Here is a 16,501-nt window from a genome sequence, read left to right as displayed (position 1 = left end):
CAATGAAGCAGAAATAGACATTTTTCTGGAATTCTCTTGCTTTCTCCATGATGCAGCGAATGTTGGCGATTTGATCTCTAGTTCCTCTGCCTCTTCGAAACCCAGCTTGTACTTCCGGTAGTTCTCGGTTTGCATACTGCTGAAGCCTAGCTTGTAGGATTTTGAGCATCACCTTGCTGGCATGTGAAATGAGCGCAATTGTGCGGTAGTTTGAACACTCTTTGGCGTTGCCCTTCTTTGGAATTGGAATGTAAACTGACCTTTTCCAGTCTTGTGGCCACTGTTGAGTGTTCCAGATTTGTTGGCATATTGAATGCAGCACTTTAACAGCATCATCTTTTAGGATTTTAAATAGCTCGGCTGGAATACTGTCATCTCCGCTAGCTTTGTTGTTACTAATGCTTCCTAAGGCCCACTTGACTTCACTCTCTAGGATGTCCGGCTCAAGTTCAGTGACCGCACTATCATGGCTATCAGGGACATTCAGATCTTTCCTGTATAGTTCTTCTGTGTATTCTTGCCACCTCTTCTTAATCTCATCTGCTTCTGCTAGGTCCCTGCCTTCTTTGTCCTTTATCATGCCCGTCTTTGCACAAAACGTTCCCTTGAGATCTCCAATTTTCTTGAAGAGATCTCTAGTCTTTCCCATTCTGTTGTTTTCCTCGATTTCTTTGCATTGTTCATTTAAGAAGGTCTTTTTGTCTCTCCTTGCTATTCTCTGGAACTCTGCATTCAGTTGGGTATATCTTCCCCTTTCTCCCTTGCTTTTCGCTTCCCTTCTTCCCTCAGCTACTTGTAAAGCCTCCTCAGACAGCCACTTGGCTTTCTTGCATTTCTTTTTCTTTGGGATGGATTTCGTTGCTGCCTCCTGAACAATGTTACGGACCTCCGTCCATAGTTCCTCAGGCACTCTGTCTATCAGGTCTAATCCCTGAAATCTATTCCTCACCTCCACTGTATATTCATCAGGGATATGATTTAGGTCATACCTGAACGGTTTAGTGGTTTTCCCGACGTTCTTCAATTTAAGCCGAAATTTTGCAAGAAGCAGCTCATGATCTGAGCCACAGTCAGCTCCAGGTCTTGTTTTTGCTGACTGTATGGAGCTTCTCCATCTTTGGCTGCAAAGGACATAATCAATCTGATTTCGATATTGACCATCTGGTGACGTCCATGTGTAGAGTCGCCTCTTATGCTGTTGGAAAAGAGTGTTTGCTATGATCAGCGTGTTCTCTTGGCAAAACTCTATTAGCTTTTGTCCTGCTTCATTTTGTACACCAAGCCATGCCTGCCTGTTATCCCGGTGATTTCTTGACTTCCTACTTTAGCATTCCAATCCCCTATGATGAAGAGGACATCTTTTTTTGGTGTTAGTTCTAGAAGGTGTTGTAGGTCTTCATAGAACCGATCAACCTCAGCTTCTTTGGCATCAGTGGTTGGGGCATAGACTTGAATTACTGTGATGTTGAATGGTTTGCCTTGGATTCGTACTGAGATCATTCTATCATTTTTAAGATTGTACCCCAGTACTGCTTTTCCCACCCTTTTGTTGACTATGAGTGCTACTCCATTTCTTCTAAGGGATTCTTGCCCACAATAGTAGATATGATGGTCACCTGAATTAAATTCGCCCATGCCTGTCCATTTTAGTTCGCTGATTCCCAAGATGTCGATGTTCAATCTTGCCATCTCATGTTTGACCACCTCCAGCTTACCTTGATTCATTGATCTGACATTCCAGGTTCCTAAACAATATTGTTCTTTGCAGCATCGGATTTTCTTTTCACCACCAGACACATCCACAGCTGAGTGTCCTTTCGGGTTTGGCCCAGCCGCTTCACTCTTTCTGGCGCTACTTGGAAATACCCTCTGCTCTTCCCCAGTAGCATATTGGACACCTTCCGACCTGAGGGGCTCATCTTCCGGCGTCATCTCTTTTAGCCTTGTGATACGTTCCATGGGGTTTTCTTGGCAAGAATACTGGAGTGGGTTGCCATTTCCTTGCACAAAACACAAGTGGCTGGAGAAGTGACATGGCATGGGAAATACATTATTCACCATGCTATCTATGACACCAAAGTCAAGATCCACGAGATCCTACACAACATTCAGGTCTCATATTATATAACATAGGGAGAATCAATACAGAGTACTGTAAAGCAGACAGGAAAAACAAGGCGAAAACTCCAATGTGCGTGTATGTGTGCATGCGCGCACACACACACAAAACTCCTTCAGCTTTCCTCAGAGTTGTCTTGTAAAACACATATTTTAAAAAGCATTTTCAAATTATTAAGTCTGGTAAGATTTAACGTATTACACTCCAGCAACAAGCTTTAACGAAATCTAAATTCAATAGCTATTTTTCATCTAGGGTACTTACAATTACAGAAACTGTAAGTACCTTAGATGAAAAAACAACTATCGAGGGATCCCAACAGAAGCCATGTGCCAAATCAAAGAATTAGATTATTCTCAGACTTCTTTATTATTGAAATAAAATATATCTGCAGTCTGAATATTCTAGAACATGAAGATCATTTTTTCCTTTTATCATATATCATCTATTTTATGAGAGTGAGAGAGAGAGAAATTAAAACACTCACAAGGGTATGCAAATAGTTTCAGTACTTCAATACAAAGAAAATAAATTTGGTACACACACAGTTGAAGTCACCCCAATTTCGAGAAAAACTGGAAATAGGATTCTAACATGTAATGGTTGAAATGCATAGTGCTAAGTCTTCCTCATAATAGCAGCTATCACTCCAGCAGACAACAAGACAAACCACAGTTATGACAGGTTGCAAAGACTCTCATTTCCTCAAACTGGGAAGGGGGAATACAAGACAGTAAAGAATGTGAATATACAATGTATTTATTAATATACTGTGTACATGCAATATATATTTATTACATTTTTAAACCCTCCAATGGGCCGCTTTGCATGACATTGTTAACCACCCCCACGCAAGCCGGTTGCATGCTGCCTGATTTACCTAATTACTGTTGCCTGGTGTGGTTTGTCATGATGTCTGAACGCAGTGAGGGTGGGTGGCTGCACTAGCTAATAAACCACCCAGCAACCCTAGAACAGGCGATGGGTTCTGGGTGGTTTATTAACCACCCCAGTCAGCCACCCTCACATGGTTCAAATGTCACAACAAGCCACACAATTAGGTATTAGGCACGATGCACCCGGCATGTGCAGAGGTGGTTAACAAGCTGCCGTGGCTTATTAACCACCCTCATCTCATGTGAATCCAGTTAATAATTAGAGTTATCTGGCAGGTACGCATGAAAAACATTAAAATACAAAATAACAATAAAGTCAAAGAAAAACAGCAACAGTACATGATAAACTGAAAAGTAAAACCAGCAAGAGGAATACAACAGATATACTTCTAAAAGCACTATTATGCTAGAGCTCCAATTTCAACAACACACAAATCATGGATTCCAGTTTCACTGTGGTTTTTCATGAAATCACAATTGACAAACCAAAGTTTGAGAGTGCCCAGCAAACCAGAACGTGAAACCATAAGGTTGAAGTGGGTTTGATCCTGTTATGGCATAGACTTTGGAGTCCAGAGAGGATGGAAGAGAAAATAAATGCAGACTCTACAGGTGAAAACAATGGGAGTGGTTATCAGTTGGTAGTAAGTTCAGCATTGATAGCCTTGTGGAAATTTGAGGCTTGAGAGAGTTTAGTTGAAGAACAAGGCTGTGAGGGTAAAGGCCACGGGAATCGTTTAGGCATTGCTTCTAATACCTTAGTCCCATGTACAGCAGACTCTACTGGAAGCTGCTTCTTAGCATTTTTTTGCTTAGGCAGCAGTACTGGTCTTTATCCCTATCATGGCACATGGGTGGGGAGGTTTACCTCTCTCCCTCAAAGCTCAAGACCTGAATTCCAACTCAGAAAGCAGCTACCTTTACAGTACTCAGGAAGACACCACACAAATGGGAGCTGATATTGGACTGCAAGAATTCCCCTTTCACACACTTGAAGGGCATGTTTAGCCTTGAGAAGACTGAGGGAAGTACTCTTCAAGTACTTGAAAGGTTGTCCCAGAGAGGAAGGCCAGCATCTCTTCTTGATCATCCCAAAGTGCAGGGCATGGAATAATGGGCTCAAGTTACAGGAAGCCAGATTCCGGCTGAACATCAGGAAAAACTTCCTGACTGTTAGAGCAATACGACAATGGAACCAATTACCTAGGGAGGTGGTGGGCTCTCCCACACTGGAGGTGTTCAAAATGAGGCTGGACAGCCATCTGTCAGGGATGCTCTGACTTGGATTCCTGCATTGAGCAGGGGGTTGGACTCGATGGCCTTGTAGGCCCCTTCCAATCCTACTGTTCTATGATTCTATGACCCAGGGAGGAGTGATTTACAACATCCATGAGCATATCTATACTTGAAGTAAAAAAACCTATATTCACTAGTATGTACAAACACACACAACGTCTGGGATGTTGTGAGTGTAGGGAACTGGCAAAAATTGGCGGCCGGGGGGGGAAGAACCTGCAAAACTTAAGTGGAGGCAACTTGTGCAAGCAGATTCTACCCAATTTTTGCCAATTCCCCCTCGCCCTTCATGGGGGTTTCCTGACCACCAAGAGAGATTTTTGGGGTACTCAGGGAGTTGCAGTGGGTCGGAGGAGCAAGAAGGCATGAGTTACCTTCTACTTGTGCAAAGTCCCCTGACAGTCAGGAGAACCTTTCAGGGTGCAGTAGGAAGGAGGGGCAGGAACCCCCTTGTGTAAGCTGCCTTCTGCTCACACAGAAATTGGATCCAACCATATATAAATCTTACAACATCCCTGTAAGATGAGTCAGTATTCTTATCCCCATATTGCAGGTGCATGGCTGAGAGAGTGGCTTAACTAAGGCCACCTTCACAGCGGATTAAAATCAATGATTTTTGAAAAAACAAAATCATTTAAAACAAATCAATGAACATACTTGATACAAACGTTATTTAAACTTTACAACCAGGAGCTATGAATAGTGGGAACGTCTAAGGCTTCCTTATGTTACCTGCCTGCATCTGCCGAGTGCAGGAGAAGCCTCTGTTGTATGTAGTCTGGGAGTCATTGTACCACAGTGCCTTTACGTGCCCCTTGGATAACACGAGACTCTCCAAGCCAGAAGGACCCACACTGTAGTTTAACTGCTGTAAAGCCCTCCAGCATTGGTGCCCTGGGCCACCATATCACCAAATTCCCTTCCACAGTGATCGCGATATAAATCATTCTTTCCTTGCTAGAAAGAGCAATCAGTATCAGGATCACTAGGGGTGTGTGCTCCCCAGAATCACATGCACTTCTTGGGGCCAAAAGCGTGCACTCCTGCTTTAAAGGCTATTAATTTATTGATAATGCACCTCTTTGCACTTCTGTGCACATGCATTATGAGTAGAATTTGCCCGTGGGTGAATAACTGATGAATCAGAGCTCCTGATTTGCAGCACATACCCCAGCATGAGTCTACCCTTTAAAATATATTTTAATGTATTGGACTGGTTCTCTCAAACTAGAATGTTTACAACAGAAGTCTCCAGCGTTGTTTTGCAGAATTCTGCTGTTTGTATCATTTTTGTGTGTATACAGCTCAAGACTAAATAAATTTAGATAATCATTCAGAGGCACTTGGTTGTCCTCTGTGGGTATGGTCTTAATTTTGAAGGAATTCTTTTTTTCCCCTTCTGCTGAATGTTTTCATGCCCTAAGGCTGTCATAGGGGAAAGTGTGAAGTGAACTCTAATAAGTAGTTTGTATTTGTGGCAAAGGTTGCAGCTGCCTTAAGACAAAATAACCTAGACACTGCGTTAGCATGTGTATTTCAGACTTATGCAAGACCACTTATTGTTAAAAGGCCCTTTAACAAGCAAAGTCAAACAGGCATCCACGCTTTTCCCTTTGCCATGCTCTCCATATTAAGTGTTTCATCACTCTCTAGGACGGGTGATGAGAGGAGCCTCAGCTTTGCTCTCTAGCTTGGAGCTAGGGAGCAGGCATGATCATCTCCGCAGTTGTGCTGAGCTTCAGAGGGCTCAGCACACCAATGACAAAGTTCCCTAGCCCCCTCTCCAGCTCTAAGCTAGAAAGGAAGTTTGGGATGGACATTTTCACAGCAGGTATCCAAGGCACTCAGAGCACCTTGGCAGTACAACACCAAAACAAGCTCCTGTTCCAACAGTTGAGGATGCTTATTTTGAAGGATGCCTAAGTGCACCTAGCCCAGACAGCAGCAACACAAAACAGCCCCTGCTCCCCCCTACCAGCTCCAAGGATTAAGAACTACAATTGTCCCCAACCTCTCATAGAAGCACAGTGTGATGCCAGGGGCTATGGCTGCAATCCTACACACCCTCACCTGGAAGCCCCACTGAACACAATGGAACTAACTTCTGAGTAAACATACACAGCATTGCAATGAAATGAAATGAAGGAGCAGGGTCTTGGCAATCACACATTTTATCTTGGGTACCAGGCCCAGCCACAATTTGTGTATGCCTGACTTTTACTAATGCTCAGAGATTATCCATTACTTCATACATTCTTGAGCTGAGCCCTGTCAAACCTGGTGAAGTTTTAGCAAATGGTTCAAGTTAAAGATGGACAAGAGACATGGCTATTTCGACATGGCAGAATGGCAAACCCCAGCATCTGGTACTCCAAGCTATATGGCTTCTGAAATTAGAGCATCCACTAAACTATCATGACCAACAGTCACTGGCTGCATTCGCACAGAATAAGCCAGGATTTTGGAGAATGAGCTGCATGTTGTACACGTAGCCTGCTCATTCCCATTTATCTTCTCACTGCTAATTTAACTGCTAAACAAACCAGGAAGGTTTGTTTAGCACAGGTTTCCCCAAACTGGTGTACTCCAGATGCGTTGGACTACAACTCCCATTATCCCCAACCACACCATCCGCAGGAAGGCTGCGCTAAATAACTTCCTAATTTGTTTAGTAGTCACAGTAGAATGGGAGAGAAAAGAGGGTGCAAACAGACAGACGAGTGTACCAGCATACAGCTTGTTCATGATAAGCCAGGATTCACCAGAAACCTGATCATTCTGTGTGAATATAGCCACTGACAGACCTTTCCTTTATCAACTACTGACCACTAGCCATGCTGACTAGAACTGATGGAAGCTGAAGTCCAAAATATCTGGAGGCCACAGGTTGGGAAGGCTGCCTTTTGTTAACCTATTATTGAAAAGGCTGTCAGATGTTCTTTTTTTAAAGGACTAACGCCACCTTAAGTGAGTGACCATTGTCACATTTAATGGCAATGCATTTCGTGTTTTAACTATGTATCTCTTATCTATCCTGGACCTACTAACTTCATCAGTGATACCAGGTTTTAGTAATATGAGATAAATGTATTCCATTAATTCTCTCCATCCCTGAAGAACTTTGAAAACCTACAATGTTATTTCTTAGTCAACTTTTTTTCTAAAGTAAGAAGCCCCATATCCTTTAGCCCCCCTTTGTAGGCTAGGTGTTCCATCTCCAATTGTTTACGTTGCCATTTGCTGTACCTTTTCCAGTTTTACAATAACATCTTTGAGATGGGGTGACCAGAACTATGCATGTTCTTCTGCATATGGCTATATCAATGATGGATATAATTACTCTCACTCTCTTCTCAATAGAAGCAGCAGCATATGTGAAATTAGGATTTTATTTTATTGTGCCAGTGTGCATTACTTGGCATGCTTACATTCAATCGCATCTGCCATTTTGTTGTCCAGCTACCCCATTTGAGAGAAATCCTTTTGGAGCTCTTCACAATCTGCTTGCAATTGCACCATTCTGAATAGTCCTGTGTCATCCACAAACATGCTTTAATTAAAAGATCATTAGGTTTGATCTTTGATCTCTTTTAAGAACTATAACATAAAACACCATCTGACCCTGATGACTAGTTTCTTTTAATTTCTCAATTAGTTCTACAACTTTATCTTGTCTTACCGCTAGTTGACACAGTTCTGAAAAATTCCCTTTCCAAAAACAATGGTTCAGGTATGGATATCTCTCAAAGATCTTTGCAACTAAACACTGGTGCAAAGAACTAGTTTAACTTCACTGCAATTACCCTGCCTTCCTTCAGTACTTTCTTTTATAGCTCTGACATCTAATAGCCTCTTTGGCAAGTTTCTTGCTTCCAGTGTATTCATTATTTTATCTTTAGCAATTTGTTCCTCAAATACATTATTGGCTTGCCTTACTGTCAACTTCTTTTTGCCAGAGTTTCTGCTCTTTTTATCTTCCTCATTTGGGCAACACTTCATTTAAACAGTTTTTAAAACAAGTCATATTACCTTCTATAGCCTCCTTGATTCTACTATTTAATATCATTTTAAAGAAATTGTCCCTTCTAAATATAAACACAACTGTTGTTGGACTTCCTTGGCAATTTCCCACTCAGTTAAATGCTTGGTGGCCGCTGTTTCCAAGCAGTCTGATAACATTTTTCACATTAAATCCTGGATACCACTCAGGATTGCATCATGACTCTTGTCAATTCCATGTCAGTTCTAATCTGCACTTATTTATTTTATCTGCAGACCTTCTGTGTCTATCATGAGACAAATTTACATTTCTTGGTCACTGTCAAGAAATCGGCCATTATTATTTTCTACTTGGGCTAACTCCATGATTTCTTTTTTGCACCATCAAAGTTTTAGTCAATGAGCCAACAGTATAAGTACTTTAGTACTTTCTTGGTAGGGAATTTCTACCCATAGCAATTCTGTGTATAAGTTTGTTTTCTTTACTACTTCTAATTTCTTGGGTTGTCTTTTTTGGCATCCAAACCAGCATCACTACCAATACAAATCTACTCTGAACTTTCTATATTATTTATTTATTGTTTATTAATAATTTTTATAGACCACTTAATATTTAAAACATCTCCAAGCAGTTCACATACAATATTAAAATCACATTTAAATACAATGTCAAAATCCTATTAAAAACAATATCAACTAAAACAAAAAATATATAACACTATTAAAAACAGTTTAAAGACTATAATAACAATACAAAACAATACAAAAAGCAGTAAGATGGAGCAGGATATGATCAATTACAGTTAAGCCAAAGAAAGCCTAGGGGGAACAAATGCATTTTCAGGAGGTGTTTGAAACATACCAAATTCTCTGCCTCCCAAACTGAACAAGGGAGGGTTTTCCAGAGAGCAGGTGCCACCACTGAGAAGGCCCGTCTTTGAAATATTACATGGCAATGTTCTGTTGGTCACAGAATGACCAGCAAAGCCTCCTCTGAAGTTCTTAACTGTCAGCTGGGTAGAGAGAGGCAGTCTGCAACTTATCTTGGTCCCAAATTGTTTTAGGCTTTGTATATCAACAACATAACCTTGACCACGGCTGAGTAGCTAACAGGCAGCCAGAACAGTTCTTTTAACACAGCTCTTATGTGAACATAGCTGGGTATCCCAGTGAATACCCTAGCTGTTGCATTTTGCACTAGCTGCAGCTTCTGAACCAGGTACAAGGGCAGCCCCACATAGAGAGCATGATGGTAGTCTCATCACATGGATCACTGTGGCTAGGCTGTCCCTATCCAGGAACAGGCATAGTCAATATACCAATAATGGGCACTTCAGGCCCTCAAGGTCACCTGGGCCTCAAGAGCACCTCCAAACTATGTATGTATTGGGCAAACAGCCCAGTTCCTGGACCTGGGAAACACACCCATCCATAGGATCTCTGCCTTATCAGGATTCAGATTAAATTTATTAGTCTTCATCCGAGCCACAATTGCATCCAGGCACCGGTTCAGAACATCTATGGCCTCTTCTGATTCAAATGTCACAGAGAAATAGAGCTAGGTGTCATCAGCATACTGGTGACATCTTGCCCCAAATCTTCTAATGACTGCTCCCAACAGCTTCATATAGCTATTAAATTAAATTGGACAAGATAGCGCCCTCTGGCACCTCACAGTTCAACTGCCAAGGTGCCAAGGCACAGTCTATGTTATGTTATTCTATGGAACCAACCCTCCAAGTAAGAGCTGAACCACTGTAAGACAGTGCCTCCACCTCCCAACTCACGGAGAAGGTCCAGGAGGATACTGCAGTCAATGGCATCTAAAGCCACTGAGAGACCAAGAAGTAGTAACAGGGCTGCACTCCCCTGTCCCTCTCCCAAAGGTGGTTATTTATCAGGGTGAAAAAGGCAAATTCTGTCCCCAGATCAGGCCTGAACCCAGACTGGAATGGATCCAGATAATCTGTTTAATCCAAGAGCACCTGCAGAGGAGACACCACCACCACTCTCTTGAGCACCTTACTCAGGAACAGGGTGTTTGTGACCAGATGGTAGGTGACATAGATCTCTGGGTCAAGGGAAGTTTTTTTTCAGGAATGGTCACATCACTGCCTTCTTCAACGCAGTAGGGGCCATACATCACACAGTGATGCATTCACCACTCCCCTGATCCATCTGGTCAGTCCCCCATGGCTAGTTTGAAGAATCTATGAAAGGCAAGGGTCAAGAGATCATGTAGTGGGTCATACAGATTCCAGTGCCTTGTCCAAAACCTCAAGCTCCAGAAACTGAATTCAGACAATGCATTGGACACCCCAACAGACACTAAATCAATAATGGCATTCAAGTCAGCATGAAGGTGACCGATTTTATCTTCAGTGTCTTGCAAACTCATCACATACGGCCTCTGAGGGCTCCAATATTGAATTCACTGGGGTAGATGCACTAAACCTTTAACAACTCAGGATATTCTCACCATGTATATAATTTTCATTTCAGGTGATACAACTCATCCATAAAGGCTTCCTTTTAAGCATCAGAATACAGACACTTGTATTCTCTTCAAAAGTATTTTGTCTAATGTTACTTTTAGGCTGCAATCTTATACACACTTACCAGGGAATAAGTCTCACTAAGCTCAGCGGGGCTTATTTCTGAGTAGACATGTATAGAATTGTAGCGTCAAGTGTTCTCTTGGTCTTTCGGACTTTCTCACAGTTTCCAGGACCTGATTCCAACTTCTATCCATCTGTGCTTTGAGGAAATAAAGCGCAGTATCCTATATGATTGCTGTGCCTCTGCTATTTCTGTTGCACCAGCAGAAAATACTACTAGCGCAACAGAACTAGCAGTTGTTGAAATAACTCTGGAATTGAGCAAAAATGTTCATTTCCAGAACATGACATGTCTGTGATCTTCCTTCTATGAACTCCACTGACCTGCCGTGTTGTGGAAACCAGCATTGTTGCTCATTTCTGATTTTTCTAGCAATCACTAGTTCCTGTTGCACTAGTGGTCTGTTCTGCTAGTGCACCGACAGTGAACATGGGTTTTCCTCCGAAGCTGGACATTCTTCAGCTCTGATTACCTTCCTCTAAGTTAGGTTAAAAGTTGCTTTATGACTTTAAAAAAAGCACCAACAAGCTAGTTATATTACCTACATATGTGGTTCTTGCCTCCCATCCAAATGTCCCTTTTGCTTAATAAATCTAAATCCTTCGTTCTGTCAATACCATCTCATCCATACATTGAGAATTTGCAACTTCGCCTCTTAACAGATGCATTTCCTGCATATGAAACAGACAACTTTTCCAAAACTGCTTCCTTTGAGAACCTGGACATTAACCTCCTACGTTTTACTTCCCAGACCTCTCAACTAAACGTGTGTGTGTGTGTGTGTGTGTGTGTATATACTGCTTCAGTGTAGTGTAGCCCCTACACTATCATAAGAACATAAGAAGAGCTATGCTGGATCAGACCAAGGGTCCATCTAGTCCAGCATTCTGTTCACACAGTGGCTAACCAGCTGCCAATGGGAAACCCACAAGCAGTACATGAGTGCAACAGCACCCTCTCATGCATGTTCCCCAGCAACAAGTGTACATAGGCATACTGCCTCTGATACTGGAGACAGCATATAGCTATCAGAATTAGCTGCCACTGATAGCTTTATCCTCCATGAAATTGTCTAACCCCCTTTTATAGCCAGACAAATTGGTAGCTATCACTATGTCTTGTGAATCCCACAGTTTAACTATGCACTGTGTGAAGTACTTCCTTTTATCTGTCCTGAATTTCCCACCACTGGCTCTTCCTCAGCCCTCTCTAACAGCCCATCTAGCCATCTCATGATACCCACAACCTTCAGACCAGACAGGAAGGTCATCTCATGCAATCAAGCTACCCATCACAAATCCAGCTATGCCTCTAATGTCACGACACGGATCCTCCACTTTCTACTTTGGGAGAGATGGAGCTATAAGCCATTACAAGAACTCATTTATCACCTTCAGAAAAACAGTGAGGTGCCAGCAATCACAACAAGGAACACTAAATTGTCCACCTCCAACGGGAGGTTTTTCTCCAATGGAATAAATGGGAAAGTACTCTTAAAAGTGCTTCATTCCAATACATTAAGCATTGTCTTTGTCTTGTATATTTAGATTATGCTATATGTTTGAACTGCATTATATATTCATTTGTAGGGATACAACAATGAAGCACAAGATTGTACTCAGAGAATATAAGAAGTGCCAGACAATAGAAGACAAAACTCTATTAAGCGAACAGCAGCCTACAGAGAGTACAATGAAAACATATGAGAACAGTAAGAGATAGTTCAATACTCGAGATAGCAAAATATGAATAGCCTTTTCAGGAAATACTTTTGAGCTCATTGTTAGGAGTTTCAGAAAAACTGGAATTTTATTGACCCTGTGTGCATGCCACAGCCAATTACTGGGATTGGCAAAACCCAGGAATTGGCAAGGCACACAGGGGTGAGCAAGCGCACTGCTTCCCATCTGGTCGCCATTTCCACTTTCAATTGTCAACCAAGGAATGCCTCAGGTCTGGGCTATTTTGTGACGTGCAAACCTAGAAACTCTGGATCATTTAGGGGTTAAACAACCCTGAGTTAACCCAACAAAAACCAATGGGGTTACTGTATCGTAAATATGGAATCTCATATTTTATCTTAAATTTGTTTAATAGAACACATTTCTCAATATAGGGCAAGAATATTCATTTTCTACATGCACCCTTTTCACGCTTGTAGGTTTTAGAGTACTGCTGTAACTGTGACTGCTACAAGCGTAAAGACATTTTCAACAGCTATCACTATCCTAAGAAATCTTTACATTCTTCATCTCAAAGCATCAAAATGCAGGGATGATTCCATTCTTACTTGACAATGACAGGAAAAGGTACCCTCTGAAAAGAAACCCACCCCTGATCTCCATGTATAAATTGTGCCTTGAGCACAAAGCCTACATGTGCACAAAATCCAGGTCTGAGATCACATGTACAGAGCCTATGCATGTACATCTTGCAAGCACATAAACTCTGCACAAGACACAATCTACACATGGAGGGAAGAGGTGGGGCCTAACCCCACAATCCCACCTCCTGCATTCAGGGTACCCTGTTTGCAGTCATCTACAAGGGCTAATGTTATCCTACATAATGCAACAGTAAACACAACTATCCACCTATGGTTTCACAAATTATGGGAAGGAATTAAACACAAAGAGAAAAGCAGACTCTTCCCTAAATTTATATTAAATCCAAGTTAATGGGCAACATGAGTATGTGATATACTTCACACCACAGTTATGGTTCCCTGTAGGAAATTATTATAAAACCCAAATCCTTCACATCTGCCAATTACATTAGTTCTAACAGCAGACTTGTTCAACCCTGCAGGAGCAGCACTAGTAATGTCCTTTTCTTTTCTTTGAGGCTTTGCAAACCTCCAATTCGCTTTTCCTCCACTAACGAACGAGAAGGGTTGGGAGAAAGACTATCTTACGTGAATACAGGGTGAAATCCCATACTTGGGATCCTCGGATCACAGAAGCTCTCTTTCAAAATAAAGCCCATCTGAAAGGAAGCCCTTAGAAATAAACGCGTCTGGCACGCACAAAAACCCGCGCGAGGCCTTGTTTTAATATTTAAGGGAAGCAAGACCAGCGGCCCCGCTAAAACCAACGCGAGGCGTGGGTCTGTTATGCTGGAGGAAATCAGCACCCAGCTTCTCCCTCCCACCCCACTTCCTCCGCGAGTGGAGAGAGCCGCCTCCAGTGCCTGGCAAGTTAAGGGAGCATAAAACGGGAGGGAGCGAGGGGGTGGACTGAGCCTGGAGTCCCTGCCCCCCCCTCCACCCTCAGCCCCAGCAGGCCCCAGGCAGCAGGAAGGGGCTGAGCTGGGACAGGGTGCCTCTGCGCGAGAGAGAGAGAGAGAGAGAGAGGGGGGGGGAGGGAGGGAGGGAGGTGGGGGGACTAGGCCAACTAGGAAAGGCAAGGAGGCTCCAGGGGCTTTCTGAACCTTGGAAGAAAAAAGCGGCTCCAGGGGCGGGTAGGTGGGGCGGCAAGAAGGAAGCCCGTTCGCAGCAGCGCTACATGTGAGGGAAGCCTTTGCTAGCTGCTGCCTCCTCTCTCTCGCTGCAGGAGAGGAGAGGAGGGTTGGGAAGCGCAGTCAGGCAGGGCTGCACTTCGGGGGGAGCGGAAATATATATATATATATATTTGATATTAACATATATTTTTTAAAAAATGGGAAAATGCGCCTCAGACAAGGTCACCCCCGCTCCCTCTCTGTCTTCCACCACCCCACACAGAAATAAATACCCGCAGCCGCACCGCTGAGGAAAAGGCGGCAAGTTCAACATGCGGAGAACGGCTGAGGCGACGGGAGGGACGGCGGCGTGCGGGGGAAATGAAGCGGCGGGGAAGCTCCCGGGGTCGGGGTCCGCTTCGTCGTCCGCCTGCCCGAGCAACCGGGAAGGGCGGCGGCGCGAAGCGGGCGCCTTGCCCGCTCCTCCTCGCCCGCGGAGAGAGAGAGAGAGAGGGCGCGGGCTCCTTTCTCTTACCTTCCCCTGGCCGGCCGGCGGCGGCGGCTGCGGCGGCTGCTCTCGTGAGCGGATCCGACCAGGCGCAGCGAGCCCGCCCGCTCGTCTCCGGCCCGCCGCGCTAGGCTCGGGCGGCCGCCGCCGTCGCCCGCCGCCGCAGCCAATCGCCGCCAACCCCCCTCCCTCCCCCCCTTCCGCAGCTCGCCGCGGTCCCCCTCCCTCCTTTCCCTCCTTCCTCGTCGGCGTCAAAATGGCGCCAACGAGTCTCTGGGTGCTGCTCTTCTCCGCGAGACCCCGCCGCCGAGCGGTGGGGGGAGAGAGAGGCCAGTGCCAAAGTGAGGCAGCAGCGACCCCTGCAGGAAACGAGCGGGAATGAAAGGGGGGGGAGACAAGAGGACGCCCCCTCCCTGACGTTAAGCGGCCGCCATAAGACGTTGGGGCAGGGCGCGTTTCTCCTTCTCCCGCCCCTCCGCCCCGAGACGAGTTGGTCTTGCAACGACGCCAGGCTTGTACGAGGACCTCAAGGTCTGCGGCGATTGCACCGCAAAACGGTGTGAGGATTTTACGGGAAGTGGGCAGAAAGGAAGCCGCAGAGGCATTACATTTCTGGTATCTTCTGCAGCATCTTGCAGTCCTAAACGCGTTGATCTAGAAGCCCGTCCTACCGTGTCCAAAACTGCATCCTACGTAAGTTTCTTCAGAGGTAGCTTCAGTCACCCCATTATGCAGTCAGTGTCTTTCTCTTGGGCGAGTGCATACCATTGCAGCCTTACCGTGCAGCCCTATGCATGTCTGTTCCGAAGTCCCACCGTGTTGTTCATTGGAGTTTACTCGTAAGTTAAGTGTGGGCTCGCAGCTTTGGAAAGTTAACTCGAGGGTTCTCTGCGCAGAAATGGACAAGCTAATGGAAAACCTGTTATTCCTATTTAGCTTCGCCTGAAAAATGCATCCTATATCAATGGAAGGATGCAGGCAAATTATTGTAAAGATCTGTGGAAGTCAACACACCTAGTTCGACTTGCATGACACCCAGCTAGCCCAAGTACAAAAGGCTGCAGTCTTATGTCTTACTAGAACACACATGACTCTAGACATAGCTAAGCTGAAAACTCAGCTCATGTGAAAGATACTGAAATATACTAACGATAACACTTTTGTCAAATTAGTTCCGGTGTTCAGTGACCTGATGCATATTGGTTAGAAATTTATAAGAAAATGAACTGTATTCTTATTTCCCCACCTCCCTATACAACTACAAACAAAGCCCTGCAATCAAGTGTTGCAGTATGGAGTACTGCTGTCCAGGGATCAAGCCATTCCACCTCCCTATTCATTCCCCTCCCCATCTGCCATCTAGCATTTTTTGCCCACTGAGCATGTTCAGTCCTCATTGGGCTGTGTTTGGGGGGGGGGGGCGGCTCCATTTTGGGAATGAGATGCACACACCTGTGCCATATCTGAACTATAATATTAAAATATTTTATTTCTCTGTTAAAAAAATCCAGCTCTCGCTTCCGTCCCCAGGGACATTTAAAAGTAGCTTCTCAATGTAAACCAGGAAGCGACCTGTCCAGATAATGAGCTGGTTCTCACAACAAGAGTGTCATTAATAAGCCATCG

General features: G+C 44.1%; 1 protein-coding gene across 8 annotated transcripts in view; it reads right to left on the bottom strand.

Annotated features, from left to right (window-relative positions):
• The window catches only part of PDS5B (PDS5 cohesin associated factor B), a 114,311-nt gene extending 99,320 nt beyond the window's left edge, over positions 1–14,991 (bottom strand). For 4 of the 8 annotated variants that reach the window (XM_084843002.1, XM_084843008.1, XM_084843007.1 and 1 more), the window contains exon 1: positions 14,903–14,991. The gene's annotated coding sequence lies outside the window, so the exon portion shown is untranslated. Of the gene's footprint in view, positions 1–7,739; positions 7,815–13,843; positions 13,864–14,660; positions 14,734–14,902 lie in introns of those variants that run through there. The other 4 variants (XM_084843003.1, XM_084843005.1, XM_084843006.1 and 1 more) reach the window with 4 other exon arrangements.
• Positions 14,992–16,501: the final 1,510 nt, after the last annotated feature.

The sequence above is a fragment of the Heloderma suspectum genome, chromosome 3 (assembly GCF_057233095.1).
Source record: "Heloderma suspectum isolate Gila_16-S chromosome 3, 16-S_ref, whole genome shotgun sequence".
NCBI classification, from domain to species: domain Eukaryota; kingdom Metazoa; phylum Chordata; class Lepidosauria; order Squamata; family Helodermatidae; genus Heloderma; species Heloderma suspectum.
Note: the sequence above shows the minus strand (reverse complement) of the source record. Positions and strands in the feature narration are given on the sequence as shown.